Genomic DNA, 19,140 nt, shown 5'->3' on the forward strand with positions numbered 1-19,140 from the left:
TCCCTCTGCACCTCTGCCCTTCCCTCTGCACCTCTGCCCTTCCCTCTGCACCTCTGCGCATCCCTCTGCACCTCTGCGCTTTCCTGGTGTTCTCTTCCTGTACGTGCCGCTTTCTGTCCCAGCCTTCTTTTCTCTCTCCTTCCTTTTCTTGCTCCCTCCAACCCTTTGTCTTGCTCACTGTCATTTCTTTCATTCCGTATCTCACTGCCCTGGCCTCTTTCACGTTCATCTTTTATCCTTTCTGACTCTTTCTGCTGCTCCCTGTACCTATTTATTGCTTCACCTCTGTCCCACCCTCTGTCCCTATTTTTTCTCTTGGCTCGCCTCCCTGTCATTCTCTCTGTTGCCCTTAGCGTCCTTCGCCCTGTCCCTCTCTTTTGCTGTATCCCACATTCTGGCTCCCTGTCCCTCACTGGTTTTCTACATCCCCCAGTCCTTCTAGTCCGTTTTTCTCTTCATCACTCTCTCTGTCTGCTCCCTATTCTTTAATTCCTGTGTCTCTCCCCTTTAGCTCAGAGTTTTTTGGGTGTTACTCAGCCTCTTTCTGTCCAGCCCGCTCTCCCCTTTTCAAATTCCTCCCACTCTGCCCTGTGGCCCATCACTACTTTTTGGGTTTCTACATCTCTCAGCCTGGTTCCCCCTCCCTTCCTCCTCTCTGGCCTGTAGCCCATCACCGTTTTTTTCCCCCACCTCTGCCTCTCTCTCTGTAGCTCCCTTTCCCTATTTTTCAGTGCCCCCTCTCTGCCCTGTAGCTGGCGGCTGCATTGGGTTTACATGGCAGGGGTTTGTTAGCTGGGGTGGGGAGGGACAGGGGCCACAGGGGTGGCTTCTGTGAGGAGACACCAGGAGATGCTCCCATGTTGGACACAGCTGGTTCCAGCTCCCAGACAGATCTGCTGCTGGTTAAAGCTGAGCCCATCAGCAATGCTGCTGGCACCTCTGTGATGACAGGTTTAGGGAGGGGTAAAAAAACCACAGCATAGGAGCTGTGACAGAGAAAATGTGAGTGTGAAACAGCCCTGCAGACACCAAGGTCAGTGAAGAAATGTCATGGACTATGACTATGCAAGTACTCTAGTGTGTATAATGTGTACTCTTGAGTAGCTTGGTGTGCGCGTTAGGAGGGAAGATCCCCCGTGCACGCGGCACTGCAATTAACCAACGTCTGCTTTCTAACTATCGTTTGGCATGGAGGGTTTTCCTGGTTATGATTTCCAGTAACACAGCCACTGCTCCCACACAGAAGGTGCCAGGAAGGAATTCTGCCGCTGGCCTGCCCCTTCCCTTTGCAGCCATAGGACTGCTGCAACAAAACCAGGGCTAGGGGCTTTCTGAGCCAAGAAAAGAGCCCCCTCGCTTTTGCACTCTTAATGGAGCCTGGCGCCCACGTTAAGACCATCCGGCTCTGCTCCCACAGGGCAGGCACCAGGCAGGAGCTGCACTGCTGGCCCTTGGCAGCCACGGACCTGGCACAAGAGAGCTTGGGCTACCTGCTTCCTCAGCCGAGGGAACGGCCCTGGTGTGCTCTCAGCTCTGCTGGAGGCATCAAGAAGTTTTTCTAGGAAAAGAGATGGAAGAGTTTGAGGAAGATTCAGAATCCAGAGAAAAAAGGAACAAGCTCATGGTCATCTTTTCAAAGTAAGCTACATACATTGCCAAGAACACTGCAGCCTCTTTCTCTGATCATCAGAGTAAAACTTGCAATTATTTCTGTAATATTTAAAAATCGCGATGATGAGGGGAAGGTATCATACTACAAGTGCCGTGTTCATGTTAAGGAGGTTTGATCATACTCACGTAAGCCATCGTCAGGAGTCAGAAGTCATGTGCCGATAGTCACAACCAGTAATACAGGACTAATGCTGTGGTCTAGTAAAATTTATGACAAAATGTACTGTTTCTGTGTGAAAAAAGCCTATGTAACCTCTTCAGATATGGAAGTATTACTTTTTCCTGGTTTCCTGGCTCAGTGAATAATCAATTACACTTGCCTTTTAGAGCAAGGAATTGGTAAGGAAGGGCTGCCTTATTGGTGGGATGCCCACGCAATCAATGAATTGGGAGGGTGGGAGTTTGTTCCAGTTCTGTTCTAGCAGTCATACGCTCTATGGCTGTGCTGTAAGTTTGGTTTCAATTGACGATCTAAGCTGCTTATTTATTGTTTGGTCTCATATTCCATATGGATCTTGTTTTTTGTTTCTGTTGTGACTTCTGCAAATAACGGCAGAGGAAAGACACTGAAAAGACAGTAGTAAAGGCAGAAGGGAAGAAAAGGGATGAAAAGGGACAAACAATGGGATAAGATTGTGGTAAACGGACTAACAGTTGTTTTCTGTTCATAAAACTTTCTAGATGTGAAGTGTCTAAAACTTGAGTGTTTCACATGAAATACATCCAGGTTACAAATAATTATGCCTCACTGCACATACCAAGAGTTCAGAACTTGACAGCTTGCTTCATTACGTTAGCACTTAGCAGTTAACAAAACATTTAGTTCCCCAGAATGTAGAAAAAGAAAAGAGAATGAGAGTGAAACATGAGAGAAGAAACATTAAACTTATATTTTGTAGCCTTTTTGAAAACTTAATCTAGCTCTACTCTTGGTGTAAAAATACTAAATTTAATTTTAGGCATTAAAGCACTTCTTGTGCTAGATAAGGTTTGTGTCAGCTAATGGACTGTCAGATGTTTGGAGTTCAGCGAACGTAATGGAAACGGCACTGATTTTGAGTTCCTACTTTCAGACGCTAGGTGGTAGAACTTGCTTTATTTGCATTTTTGCAATAGAAGATTAATTAGAACAGAAACTTACATTGGTGCTTTTAATGCTCGTGATGGTGTGGGAATGCTCATGTACTTGAGATAAAATGAGAAGGCTTAACAGCTTTTTTTCTGCAACCTTTTCATTAGCAGGGAAGGAGTATCAATAGTAACATTGGATTTTTTTTTTTTCTTTCTGGTGTTCTCCTGAGTAAAGGTTGCTAAAGCAAATAGGCAAGTGTGCCTTTTTCATTTAGCGTGGAATCCGTTATTAACTGTCTGCTGTTCAGACCACTCGTGTCATTGGTAGGATATATACAAGTATTAAGATGGTGCTTAGAAGGTTTCATGTTCATTGCTCTGTGCTTATTGGAAACATTCAGCTGTTGGTTAGTGAACTGTCATTCGCAAGCTGCAGGCTCTGTGCAGTTCTGCCTGTTTGTTATGAAAGTGGTTGTCTTAGGAAACTTAAAGCAATTGGATTAAAGATCAGCTTCACTCAAAATTACATTCCACCTGATGATCAGATTAGAAATGTAGGACAGCATTCTGAGGGTTTTGTTTGCTTTCTAGACATCCTCTTAAAGGCTGAGGGAAAAGAGAAATACTATGAACTTCTGTGAAAAGCTAGTAAGCCACAGGCTTCCAGATCCTTTGGAAATATTTTCTTTGAAGACATAAAGAAAACACACAGTATGGTTTTGATTAATGAAAGCTGAGATTCTACAGCATGCCAGTATGGTATAAAGTAATCAATTCAAAGTATAAATTATTGTCTAGTAGGATTACTGAAAATAAAGTTGAACCATGGAAGCAAAGCTCCCCAAACTATGTTTTTCTAAGCAAGCAACCTACATGTGACTGTGGCATTTCACAATTTTGTATTTTAGTTTCTGAAGTCACTCTTTACTGGGAGGACAAGCCTTACTTGTCTACAGAAGTGGGTTTTTTATAAGTTAACCAGTACTTCAACCAAATTTGCCCTGTGGAACTGGGGCATGGTGCAAGAAATCCTAGGTTTATCTTTTTAGTCTTCATTCCTCGCCAAGAGTAAGTGTTCAGGTACCTTCAGGTCAGGAAAATCTGTGAGAGGGGCTTGCTTGACATCCTTCCTTCTTCTCATAATTGCCAGAAAACCCATTTTGCTATAGTCTCCATTTAAATAGTTTAAATTAGCCTGGAATCTATAGATTTTCTATTCTTTTGCTGGGTGGTGTAGTTTAGCTTGTGTGGGTGGGTGTTCATGGGAGGGCAGGAGGAAGGATATTGAAAGCCATCAAGTGTGCTTGTGGTGCCACTGATTTCATTAAATCAGTGGCACTGGGTACTGGAATTCAGTTTGGTGAGCCTGGCTTCTAAGGGTCAGTTGTATTCTAAATTAAATTACATGTACGAACAAACCGGATAAATTAAAGTACAGAAGAATGTAATACGTGTGGGTTTCTGTCAGGGTGTTTTTGTGCTGGAGTTACCCCTGTGAGTTTGAAATCCTTCTAGCATCTGCATTTTCCTGATGTTTTCAGCTACTCAGCTGCAGCCCCAGTAGTAGCCATTTAAAAATTAAAATTTTTGTGTTAGCTAAGTGCCTTACCTTGATAGTTGTTCATCAGGTCACGGGTTTAAATACAGCTTCTGGTAGCTACTGCCATGCACAGAGCTTTTTTGGTTTGTTTTTTCCTCCTTGTCACGAACCTACCCTTTCCCAAAGCAGAACCCGTTCGGAGTGCCACAGTGCTGTAAGGGTAGCGCGGGGCTCCACAGCTGTGACTGTGTCACACAGACGGGGTGGCTTTGGCCAGATCCGTGCTGGCTTTCTTAACGGGGGTTCATCTCATGGCCTAACGCAGTATTCACTTCTACTGCTGTGCATCGTATCTGTGCTGGGAAGCTGCCGGTATGGACAGACCGTGTTGGACAGTAGCAGGTAGAATAAAGAACGTGGAGAGGCGACATTTTAAGCTTCCCCATTTTGATATCTTTGCTTTAGAATCCAGACTTGAATTTTTCAGTGAAAGAACTGTTCATGCTGTATGCCATTGGAAGGTTTTAAGTAGTGTGTGGACCCTGATTTGTGGTTTTTTCGTAACCTGTACGTTTAAATATACATCTAACAAATTTTGCATACCTCCTGCTATGTAGAGCTTTGCTTTGGTTTCTGTTATTAAAAAATATTTTCTGGATCTGCTTTTCATTATTTGGGTGAAGCAGAAACCAACTCTAAAGTGATACCCATTAGGTGCTCGAGAAAATTATTATCTTTAGTCCTTTTAGGTAAGAACACTGCCTTCCTGCTCCCCCCAGGCCCTTGGGCAGTATTGCGGTGTTGTCATTTAGGAACCTGCAAACATGAATCTGAAAACCTGAATGGCCAATGTTTATTGATAATACTTTCAGAGGTGGCTCTTTTGAAAGCTGGCCACAAAAATCTGATTTGTAATGGCTTGTGGCTGAGAAACTGGGCTGAAGTGTTTAAAATCTGTTCTTCCAGGCTTGACATCTGTATTCAGTGCAGCCCTTACTACAGGCTTTTGTTAAGGAAAAATTTAGAATTATCCTACAGAGTAGCATGCTTGCTTGTTTCTTACTCAACAGTAGTATTAACATTTTGGCTGTGAATAGATAATGAAATATAGTTTAAATAGTTAGTGAAGTGTTAACCTTGAACTTAGACATTTTAGAGGAGCTGTTATGTCTGAAGCTGCCCGTTACTGAAATGTATTAATGCTAATGGTATTTATCACATTGCCTCAACTACTGTCTGGGCTGTGGTTTATCTATAATTTTTGTGGAATCAGACAAGTAATCAATATGGATCAATCAAAAAGGACTCTGTAGTCTATTTCTTAATTCAAATTTATGCTAACGGTAGTCCCTGCTTTTACAAAAACTTTCTTTGCTGTCAGCTTGGGTAGCAGTATGTCACATACCTAAAGTTTTACAAATTTGCGATGTCACTCTAGCAGCAAACTATGCTTCTTGCAGAAAAAGTGCAATCAAGCTTTTTGTTTTTTTTTTTTTTTGTTTGTTTGGGTTTTGATTTGGAGCTGGTATATCATGAAGTTTGAGAAATCATCACGAGATTTCTATACAGTTTGCCAAGGAAGGTTTGAGCAAAGTTGTAATCGTGGATGATATTCTTCCTTGGATTCATCTTGTTTTCTTGAACTTAAATTCTTTTTAGGCAGTACTTTTCTTTGCTAGTTTTTTTAAGGAGTGCATTAGGATGTACCACTCTTTCCTAAGATCTTTTGAGTGTTCTGACCTGTGTGCCTCAGAAGACTGATTGCCCATCACCATTTTCCATGAAAATCAGTTTTCCATGATTTACCAGTATTAAGTTGTTCAGCAACAAACAGGTAATTATCTAAGCTTGTTAGTGTTAGTGGGAATGTTTTCAAGCAGTCCATTCTGAACGAGATAGTTACCTCAGGAAGCACAGATAGTCCTTTGTTTTTATTGCCTTGGATGGTAACCTCACAGCAGGATCACATCTGATATTTCATGCAGTTGTAAATATTCCTCTCAAAACTAAGAGTGCTGTTTATGGACACCGAAGGATTTCAGCTCACCTTGTACAGTGGATGCCTGCTAGTTCATGAGGATCTGAGTCATTGGAGGCTTCTTGTGCACTGTGGCAGCAGAACAAAGGGCTGCTTTCATGAGTTAGAACACCAGTAAATGGGATTTGTTACCTTTCTCCCTAGTTACAATGTGATTTAAATGGAAAGTACAGCTTGGAAGAAGTAAGTTCAATGATAGCTTTGATCTAAGGAAACTAGAATGTTAAATGTTGAGAAGGCGCTTTGTTTTCCTGTCTCGTTTTTGGCAGTACCTATTCTGGATTGAAACCCACATTTGTTCACCTAGTAAGTGCAAGGTGGTGCAAGCAGAACGTGACCATTTTACTGGTCTTGCCTTTGGTGCTGAAAAGTTGCTAATACTGAGCTGGCGCATATAGATTTGGAGAGACATGATACAATAATACTGCATTTATTAATAGAGCTAAGTGTTGTAGAAGATTAGGTGCTAGAGTTGCTATTTGGCTTAAGTTTCTAACATTTAGTTGACATTTAAAGGCAAATCACATATCTAATAACTTGAGTTTCAATGATAACACCTCAGTACTGTTGAGACGGTGATACAAACTGATAAAAAAGCCAGAGTTAAGCTGGGTGGTTTTTTTTGTTGTTTCTTTTTTCTTAGGTTCTTTTTTTTTTTAAATTGAACAAGAGTGGTTTTGGTGTGCTCTGAATAACAACTTGCCTCCTGAAAGTTATGTCTTTTCAGTTTTAAATATTGTTATATCTTTCTAAAATAAATACTTAATGATATGCTCAATAAAAAACCTCTTAAAGTGGCATGTTACTGTTTTTGTATTTGTTCTTCAACTGTAACTTTTACATTAACTTCTTTTTAATGAAATAAGTGTTAATGAAATTGATGGTATGGCAGTGTATCTTGATTCAATAAAGCAGTATTGGTAGTACATTAAGGAGAACAGTGAATTATCAGATTGGCTGTTTACTGATAATTTTAGTCAGTTAGAAAAAAGTTTAGTTCCCTAGCTCAGTAGCACTGAGTACGAGCAGATCCTTTGACAAAGTGAAGTGAACCTGTTAACTCAGAAACCTAATGGTGAGGAAACGTATGTGCAGAACTTCTAAATGTGTTCAGCATTAAAAACTGTCAGCTGCAATGTGTTACCAGAGATGAAGGTTTAATAAAGGAAACTTGGTTTGTTTGTTTTTTTCCAGTTACAAGTACTACAGCCAAAGTATTAAGTAGTTTGAAAGTCCTTGCACCAAAGTTATTCACATCATGTTTTCATTGTTTTTAATCGTCATAACTGTTGGGATGTGATCTAGGCAGACACAGGGAGGCAGCTCACCAGTAAACTTCAGAGATCTTGGGAAGATCAAGGTAAAAAGGACTTGAAAAGATAAATTGAGAGGGAGTTAATGGTTTGAGAGGATGTTAGAGAAGAAATTTTTCAAAGTAGTGAAAGTCTGCAGCAGCTGGCAGTTGACGACTCTGACCCAATCGGAAATGAGCCAGGACGCCATCAGCGAGCTGGCTGTGGTTTCCTCTGCTTAAAACAATTACTCAAAAACATAATACCAAAATGGGTTAACTTACAGCAAAATGAAACGTGGCTGGATTTTCACTGAGTAGTAACCTACATGTTGTAGTTACTTAAATTTAACTATGAAATAAGTAGCTGAATTGCTACTTGTTTACTCTGTAGTTCAAAGAATGTACAACGTCTCAGAAAGGGTTATAAATATACTCTTTCCTGTAGCAACCTATGTTTGTAGAATAAAGTAATTCATTTAGAATGAAAAAATATACCACCTACCCCCCAGTCCTCAAATCTAAATCTTGTTTGCTCTTCATCCATAGGGTGGGTGTAAATAATGATAAAAAGATAGGTGCGAAAGAGATGCGGTGCTGGATCAGAGGAAAGCTGTGGAAGAGAATGAAATGCACTTCCGAGCTGTGGGCCCTGATAGTGATGGTAAGACGAATGATTCCTCCATCTCCTGATGACATCTGAAGCCAGTTGCTAGTGGCCAGACCTACTGGCTGCTCTTCAGATGTGCTGTGACAAAATCCAAGTTCCTTTGGACTGCGTGTGATTGCAACCGATTTGATCCGTACAGAAGACAACAGAGTGAAGAAGTGAGGTGCTCCAGTCAGCACCCGAGTCCTATGTCGACCGCTGTGTTATTTCACTTGCAGTCATAGGAAATTATAACAAGTTAAGTGGCTCTGCTGGGGATGGGGTGAGGATGGTGACATAAACAGGTTGTTTTCACAAGGCCTGTCTGGTCTGAAGAAACACAAAAGTGAATCAGGTGATAGTTTTCACGTTGCCATTCATAAAGCTGAGTGTGATGGCCATGCAGCTGAACCAAAATGTTTTATCACAGACTGTTTTAAGTAATGAAACCAAAAGTTTGTCATTTAAGCATACTATGTCATGTCTGAGAAATGGTTCTTTCTTACAGGCCAGGTGCCATGGACCAAATAAAAAATTAAATTTTTGGCAAGTAAGGGCTTTAATGAAAAAGTGATTGCAGAGAAGATCAGAAACAATGAAGAGCTGAAGACAGATGAAGAAAGTAAGTGCAGACCGTTGGTGTGTGTTGGGTTTTCTTTTACTTTCCTAAAACTTGAATGTCAAAACTGTACTTAAGATGAATGTTTTACTTATTCTTCTGCTTCTACAAAAATGTAGAATGTGTAAGGCATAAGACAGAAATACTAGAGTTCCTTCCGACTCAGATCTGCCTTCCCAACACTCTCGATGTAAATATTAAACACTGAAAATCTTGGTTACTTATTTGTTACTCTTTGAATATTTTTCAGTTAAACAGTCTGCTAAAATTTGTCAGACCTGTGTTGTGCGTGGACCGTTGTATTGTTACTACGGGACCCAGGTCCCCTGTTGCTCCGAACGAAAGGAGCTGCTGCACCCCGAGCCTGGTCCTGGCACTGCGGAGGGGCTGTGTTTGGGTGGGCATGCGCTTGGGCACTGCGCTAGCAGCTGATAGCAGAAGGTTGCCTACGAATTGTTTTATGTTTCATTTAAGTTCTCTAGAGAGAGATTGATCATTTCTTCCTTATTACTGTTGAAACTTTCATTTGAGTCTGGCTTGGTATAAACATGGGAACTCTTAACAGAGTAATCTCCCCGCTCCCCCCATCTAAAAGTATTTAAATTCACTGTTAGTAAAACACGAAGCCTTAGCCTTTCCTTGCAGGAATTAGTCATTTAAAAGTGGGTTATGTTATATTTTCCATTTATCAAAAAGCAACTAAAATGCAAATGGGCCTTTGAATTTTATGGCAGGGAAAACACCTGTGTAGCGTGTTCTATGGCAGTGTGGTTAACTGCAGTTTACAGGAATGCTCATCAGATAAAAGATGTGCTGAATAAGGGAAATGTGTACAGAAACATTTTTCTACCTGGGTAACAAGCCTTGTTTGGGAAAGTCAGATTAGTTATCTACAGCTTCCTGAGGATGATAAGCAAAACTTAAAAATTTTCGTACTCTAGTGCAGTGTAAAAGTACCTTTTTTTGGTTTATATAATAAAAAATGACGGAATGTGTGGATCTTAAGGCATGTTCCGAGTTTCGCGCAGAAGCGTGCTGTAGTTTGGATGCTGGGCCCCAACTAGGGGCACAACTTAACTTATGCAGATAACAACAGTTTCAACTGGTGACTGACAGCTGAGTTTCATTTAAGAAAAGTAGGCAAAGGGAGACTGACTTGTGACTTCGAACATTTGGGGTTGGCTACACTGGAAAACTGTAAGCAAGTGGTTTGATTATTCTGGGCTTAGTTATATCAAGGACACAAGTAAAACTTGCTATTTAAAAACTGCCCTAAGATTCATATTAAGACTCTGAAGGATTTCTTTATTCTTCATAAAAAAACATTTATTGAAGACTTCAATCTTAAGTTCAGCTAGCAGTTAAAAAAAGTAGATGTAACTGTTGGGTTTTTTCCCCCACCTGTAACTCAGAAAGCAAAAGCACGCAAGAACAATTCAAGGCAGTTTATTAAATTAAAAAAAAAAAAAAGTTTATCTGAAGACTTTAGTCTTTCAGAATGTTTTTAAAACTTGTGAAAAGCCAATGGTTCAGATTTGTGTTAGTGTATTTTGCAGATAGCAGAGTGTGCTACACACAGTATTTTTTCCAGTGTGTCATTTAGAAAATGCCTACACCAGAAAAAGAATACTCTGTACAGGTATTTTTTTCCTGTTTGGTTATGTTCAGGACCGCTAGGTGCACAGCAGTCACGTTGTGTGTTGCAGGGTGGTTTTTTCTTCAGATCAGATGCATGGTTTTAGCGGAAACTCATGCGCAAATTATGATTCTCCATTGAGTTTAGGAAAAATTCAGCACTTTGAAAGTGCTTGTCTGCATGGCGTAAGATGAAGAAGTGGAAATGTAAAGTGATTTTGGTGCTGATGTATCTGCACACCTGTACTTCAACTTGCGTTTTCTCCTTGCAGCAAAAATATTTCCCTTTACTGAATTATAGTGTTAACTAAAACATGTGCAGGGTTTTGGTTTGAAGTCAGAATGTTTTCTGATTTAGAATAGACAAGGTAGCTAAAAGGAGTAATAAGTACTTGCATCCTTAAGTAACTGAAAACTAAATGTGTTTCTTGGTGCTTGACTTAGCATCTGTTCTTGATGTTTCCAAACTTCTTTTGAAGAGCTACACTCTTAAATCTCTCACAGTTCCAATGAATGACGTTTTTAGGCTGAAATACTGGATGATGCATCTTGAGTCTAAGGGTATAAGTTCTCTCTGAGTTGGTGATTCTTTTGAATTCTGAGCCTCTGACAGGGTGAAGGAAGAAGGGAGGAGCAGAGGCAGGGCAGGAGTCTCTTCATAGCTTTCCTAGTCCTCTACTTTATGGCTTTGCTTATACTGTCTTTTCAGTTAGATGCTTTGAAATGTATTGCTGATCACTGTAAAAATTAGGCTTTGATTTTTCTTTTTTATAATCTGTTTAATACAATTCTTAAGCTTAATCCATATGTAGTTTTGTGAAGGGTGAGGGTGCTGTCTGGAATTGTGGTGTGGCTGGAGAAGAAAACCTACATTCGAAATGGTGTGTGGTATGCATAACACAACATTTTGTGGATCTCTGTACCATTTTGTTAATTCAGATCCTGTGAGCTTGAACATACCTAAAAAGAGTTCAAAACAATAGTACAGCTAGTTATGGTTCAGATAACGTTGTATTAAGAAATGGCAAGTTGAAATAAGGAAAGCTGAATGTTGTAACATTGGAGTAATAAAATATGCCCCTTTTGATCATGCTTGGAACCGCTGTATTGGCAAAGAATATTTTCTTACCTGTAGTAGATTTAATGAGTGCTGTGGAGTAGAATAAACCTATGTGATGATGTTAGCCAAAGCACTAGTGCAGAGTGCTTCACAGATCAGCAGCATCTTTCTAGGTGTAATGGTAGTTGTGTTACTTGGTCTTAGAAGAAAACACGCTAAGTTTGGGTTGTAGCTCTACAGTTATTATCTGGGTAGGAGAAGAATGGGTTGACATCTTCCGTTCTTGTAGATCTTAACCAGGTGTGTGATGTCACAATTGCAATACAAAGAGATAGTGAATCTGAAGTATATTTTAAATGTGAAGAATGTTTTGGCTCTTTCAATGCACAGGGATGGTGTGAAGTAGAAAACAAAGATGATTTTTTCAGAGGAAAGGTACTACTGATATTCAGGCAGGTGAAAGATGTCTGTTGGCGGTGGGCTTCAAAACACGAAAATAAGAAAGGTGAACAACAAGTACTGAACAAAGCTGGATTATTCCTACCTTCCACCAGAACCAGCTAACAATGCTGGTAGGACAGCAGTGTTCACTTGATGTGTTGAAGTTTTGATACAGGTGTAGCTGAATCTTTATTTTCATCTCCTAATTTCAGTTCAGTTGTTTGGTTAAAGGATCTTTCCTAGTGTTTCAGCGCACACTAGATGAAACTAATTGCACTTTGTTTTCTCTCAACACCCACTTTCCTTGAGAGTTGAACTGTAAAATAACTGTTTCATAGGTCATCCTTGTTTAAACAATTGAGTAACAGGGGAAAGTACATATTTTTAAGAACTCTAAACAGATTGAACATGATAGCTTAAATCTTTTCCTGAAATTTCTAGCACAGGAAGTTTCAGATAACCTGAGGGACTAGTGGTACCAAGCTGACAACCCACCTCCTGATCTGTTCTTGAAGGAAGAATTCTTGCCCTTTTTTCATCCAGAACGTAGTAGGGGAATGCTGAAGTTCATGGTGAAAGAAATGATCTGAGATTTGGGTATGCCATTTTAAAATGCATTTCTTGGGAGCTGTTTACTTGTAAACCATTTTATTGGGTAAACCTTACGTCATTACACTGTCATGGGTCAATGTGAAATTTTGGCATATCTTATTTGCTCTGTTCTACGCATCTTTTAATGTGACGAGTAAGAAAAAGAAACTGTTAGAACAAATGCTGGCATCTCTATGGAATTGTCTGTGCATCTCAAAACAGAATTTAGTCTCTGGTTGTTAAAGAACAGCACAACATTACCTATTAGAAAGACATTCTCAGTACTTCATATGAAGAAGATCAGCTGACAGTAAAGTAGCACACTGAAGTGCTACTGCATTGTAGGGTTACTGTAGCAAAAGTAGAAAAGGTTTGATGAACAATAAAATACTATAAAATATATTGATGTGAATGTTCCATGAGGAGGGCATTAATTGCTTTGTACTTCCCCAGTACAGCAGCCATGTAAGAATCATGATATATAGTCATGAAAATGGAAATAAATGGTTGAGGTTTCTAAGAAAATATTTTTTTTTGAATTCATGAGTATTGGCACACATCTTTCTTCTTCTATTGAGTCAATAGTGATGCATATTTAAAACTGCTAGAACACCTGTCTTTAAAAAAACCCAAACAAACCAAAAAAACCCCAACAAGCTACGACTTTGCTAGTTATTAGCTTAATAAATATGAAGAGTTTCCAGTGATACTTGAGTATGTGACGCACAGACAGATGACTCCAGTATGCAGTATGCAGTCTGGAGTATGCAGTATGAGAGTTAATTTACCTGAGCGCTAATGCAAGGGGAGACTGGATACAGATGTAAGAAAATTGCTGTTGCAGTAGATTGTTGAAAAAACCCAAACAACAATAAAATAAAATAAAAAAAAGCCCAGCTTGCCACCTGGTGTGTCCTTCAGGTCCAGAAAAATACTTTTTTAGTATATTGATGAGTGTATATTTTTTAGCCTTCTAAAACATTGTGTGTATACCATAATACAGAGTTTTTTGCTAACAAAAGATACAAATGATAACTACTTTTCTCTGCTGGAGTCAGGATTGTGGACTGCTGAAACCAGGCAGACTGTACCAATGGCATCTCTGACTTGAAGGAATTTCTCATTTTTAATGGACATTAAGCAAATACTTTTCAGTTACTGTGTACTTCTGTTGTAGATCAAGATGGAGATAAGAAACTTACCCTTTCAGAGTTAATTTCATTACCTGTTGGTACTGCAGAGAACCAGCAAGCTCAAGATATTGATGATGACTGAGTAAAAGACAGAAGGATGGAATTTGACGAGGTCATTGGTGCTAACCATGATGGTGTTGTCACAATGGCAGAGTTGGAGGTAAGTCTTCCTCAGTTCTAGTGATTTTAAAACTGATAGCTAATTTTTCAATACAGGATTGAAACTGCTTTAGAGACTATGAAGTCCAAAAATATTTGAATTAACAGTACAGTGTGTGTCTACTTCACAGAACTTTGGGTTACAGTATTGCTTAATAGTGCTTGCAGATAGTGTCATCGTACTTTTTGTTAAAGGGGGTTTCCTAGCATAACTGTTATTCACAGGTATGCTTTTAGGGTTTTCTGTCACACAGACACTTGTATGGATATGGAGTGCAAGAAAGCAAGTCACAGACTTCATTAGGTGCACTGGTTATTGGGAGAATGAGTCATACTTTCAGTTGCAAATGGAGTAACTGGCAACCTATATTCATTTTAAAAAAGAAAAACCAGCACAAATCAAACTCACTCGAAAAAAACCAAAAACCAAACCACAACAAAAAAGCCAACAATCAACAAAACCTGGGCCCCAGTAGCCTAGAAAATAGCAGAGATCTCTTGTCTTTTAGTGTGTTTTTCTTTTTACAAAACCAAATTATTATTTTCAAGTGTGGATTCTAGTTTGTGGCCTTCTAGACTTTGGTTTGCAGCAGAAAGGCTTTCTTCTAATAATTCTGTCTGCAGAAGAGTCTACCAAACACCATGAAATATTTCGCACCCTATAGTTGTGGCAGTGTCGTGGCCAGTGAGGAGGCTCGTGGCTCACTTTGGGCTTTTTTTTTTTTTTTTTTCTTTCTAGATGTAAGAATGTACTTTGACAGTTATTATTGAATTAGCAGAATTCAAACTGCAGCATAGGCAATGTGAAAAGGGAACCTGTAAAACGTTGGCTTTTTCCCTGACGTAGGATGAATGTTAAATTTCCTAACCTCAGTATGCAAATACATGGGTATGAATGATGGTGTTAGTAGGGATAAACGGTTGTATTGTGACATAGACAATGTTAATAGCCTTTTTACTGAGAACTTTCCTTTAAAAATAGGTGCTTTATCTGTGAAGTCTTTGCATATGTATGCACACATAGATGCATGCACGTATAGGTCACTTCTAGGAAGAAGTTGAAGATAATCTTGAGTCTTCTACGGCATGAACTGAAGTGCACTGCTTGAAAACTTCTAAACTATTTTGAGTGAAGTGAAGGAGCAAAACTCTTTGTCTCTGAGACTTCTGACCTCTGTAACGTCTTCTTGGTCGTTTAAAATGGAACAAGAAAGTTCTGAATGGAACACGTTCTCAAAGATTATCTCCAGAAACCAGAAAACTCATGTCATACAGATCGGCAGTGGGCTGCTCCTGAATTTTGAATTGAGATTTCTTCACAAAAGACACCAGATTTGATAATGAGTTTAGTTTGCAACTAAAATGTAGACACTTGGCATAAGCCGAGAATCTGGATTTCTGTTAGAACAGCCAAGGAAGCAGTGAATAATAATAATAAAAAAAATTAGGAGATAGATGTAAGCCTGTTAAAAAGACAGAAAAAGGTGTTAGCACCTGACTTATGTTCACTCTGGGATGGCTTACGTTGGTCTTCTAATTGCTGAAGCTTACATAGAGCCAAGGTTCATAATTCTGATGTGTGGAAATGTGTGCTTAGTGATTGAAAATTTTTTTCTTACTTGTTTTAGGAATATATGGATCCTATGAATGAATACAATGCCCTGAATGAAGCGAAGCAAATGACAGCAGTAGCAGATGAAAATCAAAACTATCACTTAGAGCTGGAGGAGATCCTGAAATGTAGTGAATACTTTGCAAACAGCAAGCTTATGGACTATGTATGTAATGGTCATGAGGCGTTCTGATCCTGCTCACTTTTCCAGAGCTCTGAAGCACTTTCTTGGTTTCAATTAAAACAAAAGAAAAACAAAAGAAAAAAAAATCCAACCCCCAAACAGGAAGTTACTTTGCTGCTATCTGTGTTACATGCCTACAGCATGTTGTCCTAGACTTAAAAAAACCTTCTGTCCATACATAAAATCTACAGCTCTGTTGCCTTCAGTGTGAGTGGAAAAAAAAGGCCCATATTACATGGGGCAGGTACTGGACTACGTCAGCTCACCCTGGTTTGTATAGATAATCCAGCTGAAGATTCAGCTGCTTTTGGCTAATCATATTTGGTGGATGCTTCATAAATATTTAACTCTTCTTGTAGCCCTCGTAGCTGCTGATCCATGGAAATCACAAATAACACTGAAAGGTGTTGGCTTTTGTAAAGGGGATTGTAGGTCAAATATGTGTGTTCTGACCTCATGAGAATATCCACACACAGACCGGCTGGCTAATCTTCCAATATTTTTCTCAATGCATCTCAACCTGCCTACATATTGTTGAGAATTTAATACGAGTTCTCCCTTCACCGCTGAATATCTTTAGGAGCTGTAGGAAGAACTTACTTCAAATGTTACAGAGAAGCTTCTGCATCTCCTTTAAAAAGCAAACTGGTTATAGTGTGACAGGTTTTTTGTTTGCAGTTGCACTGGGGACATGAGAGACTTGCGATTGCTTATGTCTCAAAAAATCAAATTTCCTTCTAAAATGAAACAGTGGGGAAGGTTTCTTTGTGGACTTAAAGATGTTGGACAGAGCAATGGGATTCACCTAGGTGTATGATTACCACTTAAATAAAATTCGTTGTTAAAACTAGTATAATTACTTGCCTCTGGGCAAGTTAACGATGCTGATGAACTCATGCATGCTGAAGCTGGGGGATATACAGGCTTTGCTTTTGAGCTGCTTTTGCCAGAGCAATGCACAGTCAGCACTTGGGAAGCCTTATAATCGGTTTGCTTTTGGGTAATCTTTGAAAGCATCTTGCAACACAAGGGTCATATCCGCTACTGTTTAAAATAGAAAATGTATTTTTACTCTGCTTCCATCTTTACTGTAAAAGCCTCTCTTTCTGAACAGTCGCTTGAAAATCCAAGTGAGATGTTATATTTGATTAAATTTGTTCTCTTAATATAATGTAAAAATAAGTATTGCTACCTGTTTCTGTTTCAGTATTCCCTCTTTTTTTTTTTTTTTTTTTGAGGTGTTAAATGGCTGTATCAGTCTTTTTATATACATATCTTTTCCAGTAAATATTTTTCTCCATGCTTTGGAAATGTGGCTGATTTTAGGTTTGTCAGTGAGTGGGAAAAATTGGAACTCTTCAGAGGACAGACAAATTAACACACGATTTTGAAAGAACTTTAAGAGAGGGATAAATTTAGTTGATAATCTTGTGTTTAAATGAGCTTAGAATGTCTGCCGTATTAGTCAACCCCCACTCCCACCCCCATTCCAGCGCTCCACAGGTACTTGATTGCAGGGTAGTGAAATTTTAATATGGCTAGAGTCTGGAGATGTTAAAACCAAAATCCAGTGTATAAAATCATGGTGCTTGGGAGAAGTCCTAGGTATGATTGTTTAGATTGATTGGCAAAAGGTCTAGGTTTTGCTTTGCTGTTGTTTTAACTAAGACTTCATAAGCACATAATGGCCTGCACTTCTAACTAGCACAAAATCGTACATGCAAACATACAGTTTTGCAGTGTGGTTGTTCCCAGTCTAGTTAAGACAAAATTTTTAGCAATATTAGTTCATAATCTTATAAATGTCCTGACTGCATTCTGGTATTACACTCCAGTTGTTTGCACAATTCAATTATTTAGATATAATTTGAGTGGACAAGTTCTAACTTGTCACACCTGATGCTCAGAAAGCAAGTGCTAGTTTGCAGAGGCGTTCTTGAGCAGCTGAAATATGATGATGAAATTTAGAAGTTTATCTGTCAGTAAAGGCAATGATTATGCATACGCGATCTTAGTTTAATCTTTTGATAATATGAGCATGGAATCTCTTGAAAAATACAAGGTTAGCAGTATCTAGCTAGTAACTGCAAAAATGTTAAAGTATGTACTGTTGCTGTCTTTGCCACACACCTGATAAATCTGAAACTTGAGGAACAACCGTGAAAAATTAATTTTTAAAGTATACATGGAGTTATACATCTTAACATGTTTTATTTTTCTCTGCCAGAAATCAGGATCACATGTTAACTAACAGCTGTAAGGATAAAGTGGACTGCATGGTGAGATTTGGAGGTACATGAGAATATTCCTGGTTTGGAATTTTAGAAGTACAAACTATCCATGTTTGTCCGTAGACTTGTTTATTTTTAATAATCCTTTAAGTATTTTATAGGTACTCAATCTTTCTCAGATTCTTTTAGGTTCTTTCCCATAGGTGAACCCTTACTTGCCTGTGATGTCTAAGGAATCTAGAGACTTTTTCTTTAAAGCCTTTCATCAAGCACAAGTTACAAGTTCCATATGAGGTTTTGCTGTTTGGTTTTTCTTCAAGTACACAGGCAATCTGCCGGCTGTTAATAGGTCTCGGTTTACGAGTGCTGCTGTCTCCTGGACATCATCTTTGTATCATCTGTTTCATCTCTGTAGAATTCAAAAGCTTGTATAGAGTATCATCTAGGATAAGCACCTATAGTCAAAAATGATACCTGTGTATTAAATAAAATCAGGACAGGTTCTTATTTCTGACCCATAACATGGTTCAATTCACCACTCTGAAGCTCTCCTCTCTTACTACACCCAGAGTAGCTGCATGCGGGCTGTTTTCTGGGAGCAGCCTGCGGCACATGTGATCCTCATGGCAATGCCAAGCAGCGTTTTGGAGAGGTTAATTTGCATTGGTGAAAATCCAGCCAAGGAGTGTGCTAGATGTGAAATGTTTTGGCTAATTGTTGTGTTCTCTCCTTGTTTTGTTTACTTGCATAATATGGCCATGTAAAGGAATCTGGCAGTATCAAGCCAGGTAACGCTTAGGGGTGCCTTGAAGAAAAGTTGAATTCTGAAGATGGTATGTGGCTAACTGCTTTTATTAAATGAGCATTTAACTTGTATCAAAGTATCTTTAGCAAGAATATCAATGCTTCATCATCACTGCTCTTGTGGTTTGGGAGTTCTCAGTTCAAATGTATATAGCAGAATTTTAACCTTACCCAGTTTGTGAACACCATAGGAGTTTGCTTTTTCAGTTCTTGTCGAATAATAATTGATTTATTGAATAGGTAAAGCCTGCTGCTGTTTGTGAAAAAGAATTGGGGAGAAAAATAAATCTGCTTAAATATTGCTCGAAGGAGTGACTGAATCATGAGGCGTAAAGCCACTTAAATGGCATG

The 19,140-nt window shown here is 39.1% G+C and overlaps 1 pseudogene; it reads left to right on the plus strand.

The window, feature by feature from the left end:
• The first annotated feature begins 1,570 nt into the window (after positions 1 to 1,570).
• Positions 1,571 to 16,950, plus strand: LOC121084340 (annotated as a pseudogene).
• Positions 16,951 to 19,140: the final 2,190 nt, after the last annotated feature.

This window comes from Falco naumanni, chromosome 3, assembly GCF_017639655.2.
Source record: "Falco naumanni isolate bFalNau1 chromosome 3, bFalNau1.pat, whole genome shotgun sequence".
Classification (NCBI taxonomy): Eukaryota; Metazoa; Chordata; class Aves; order Falconiformes; family Falconidae; genus Falco; species Falco naumanni.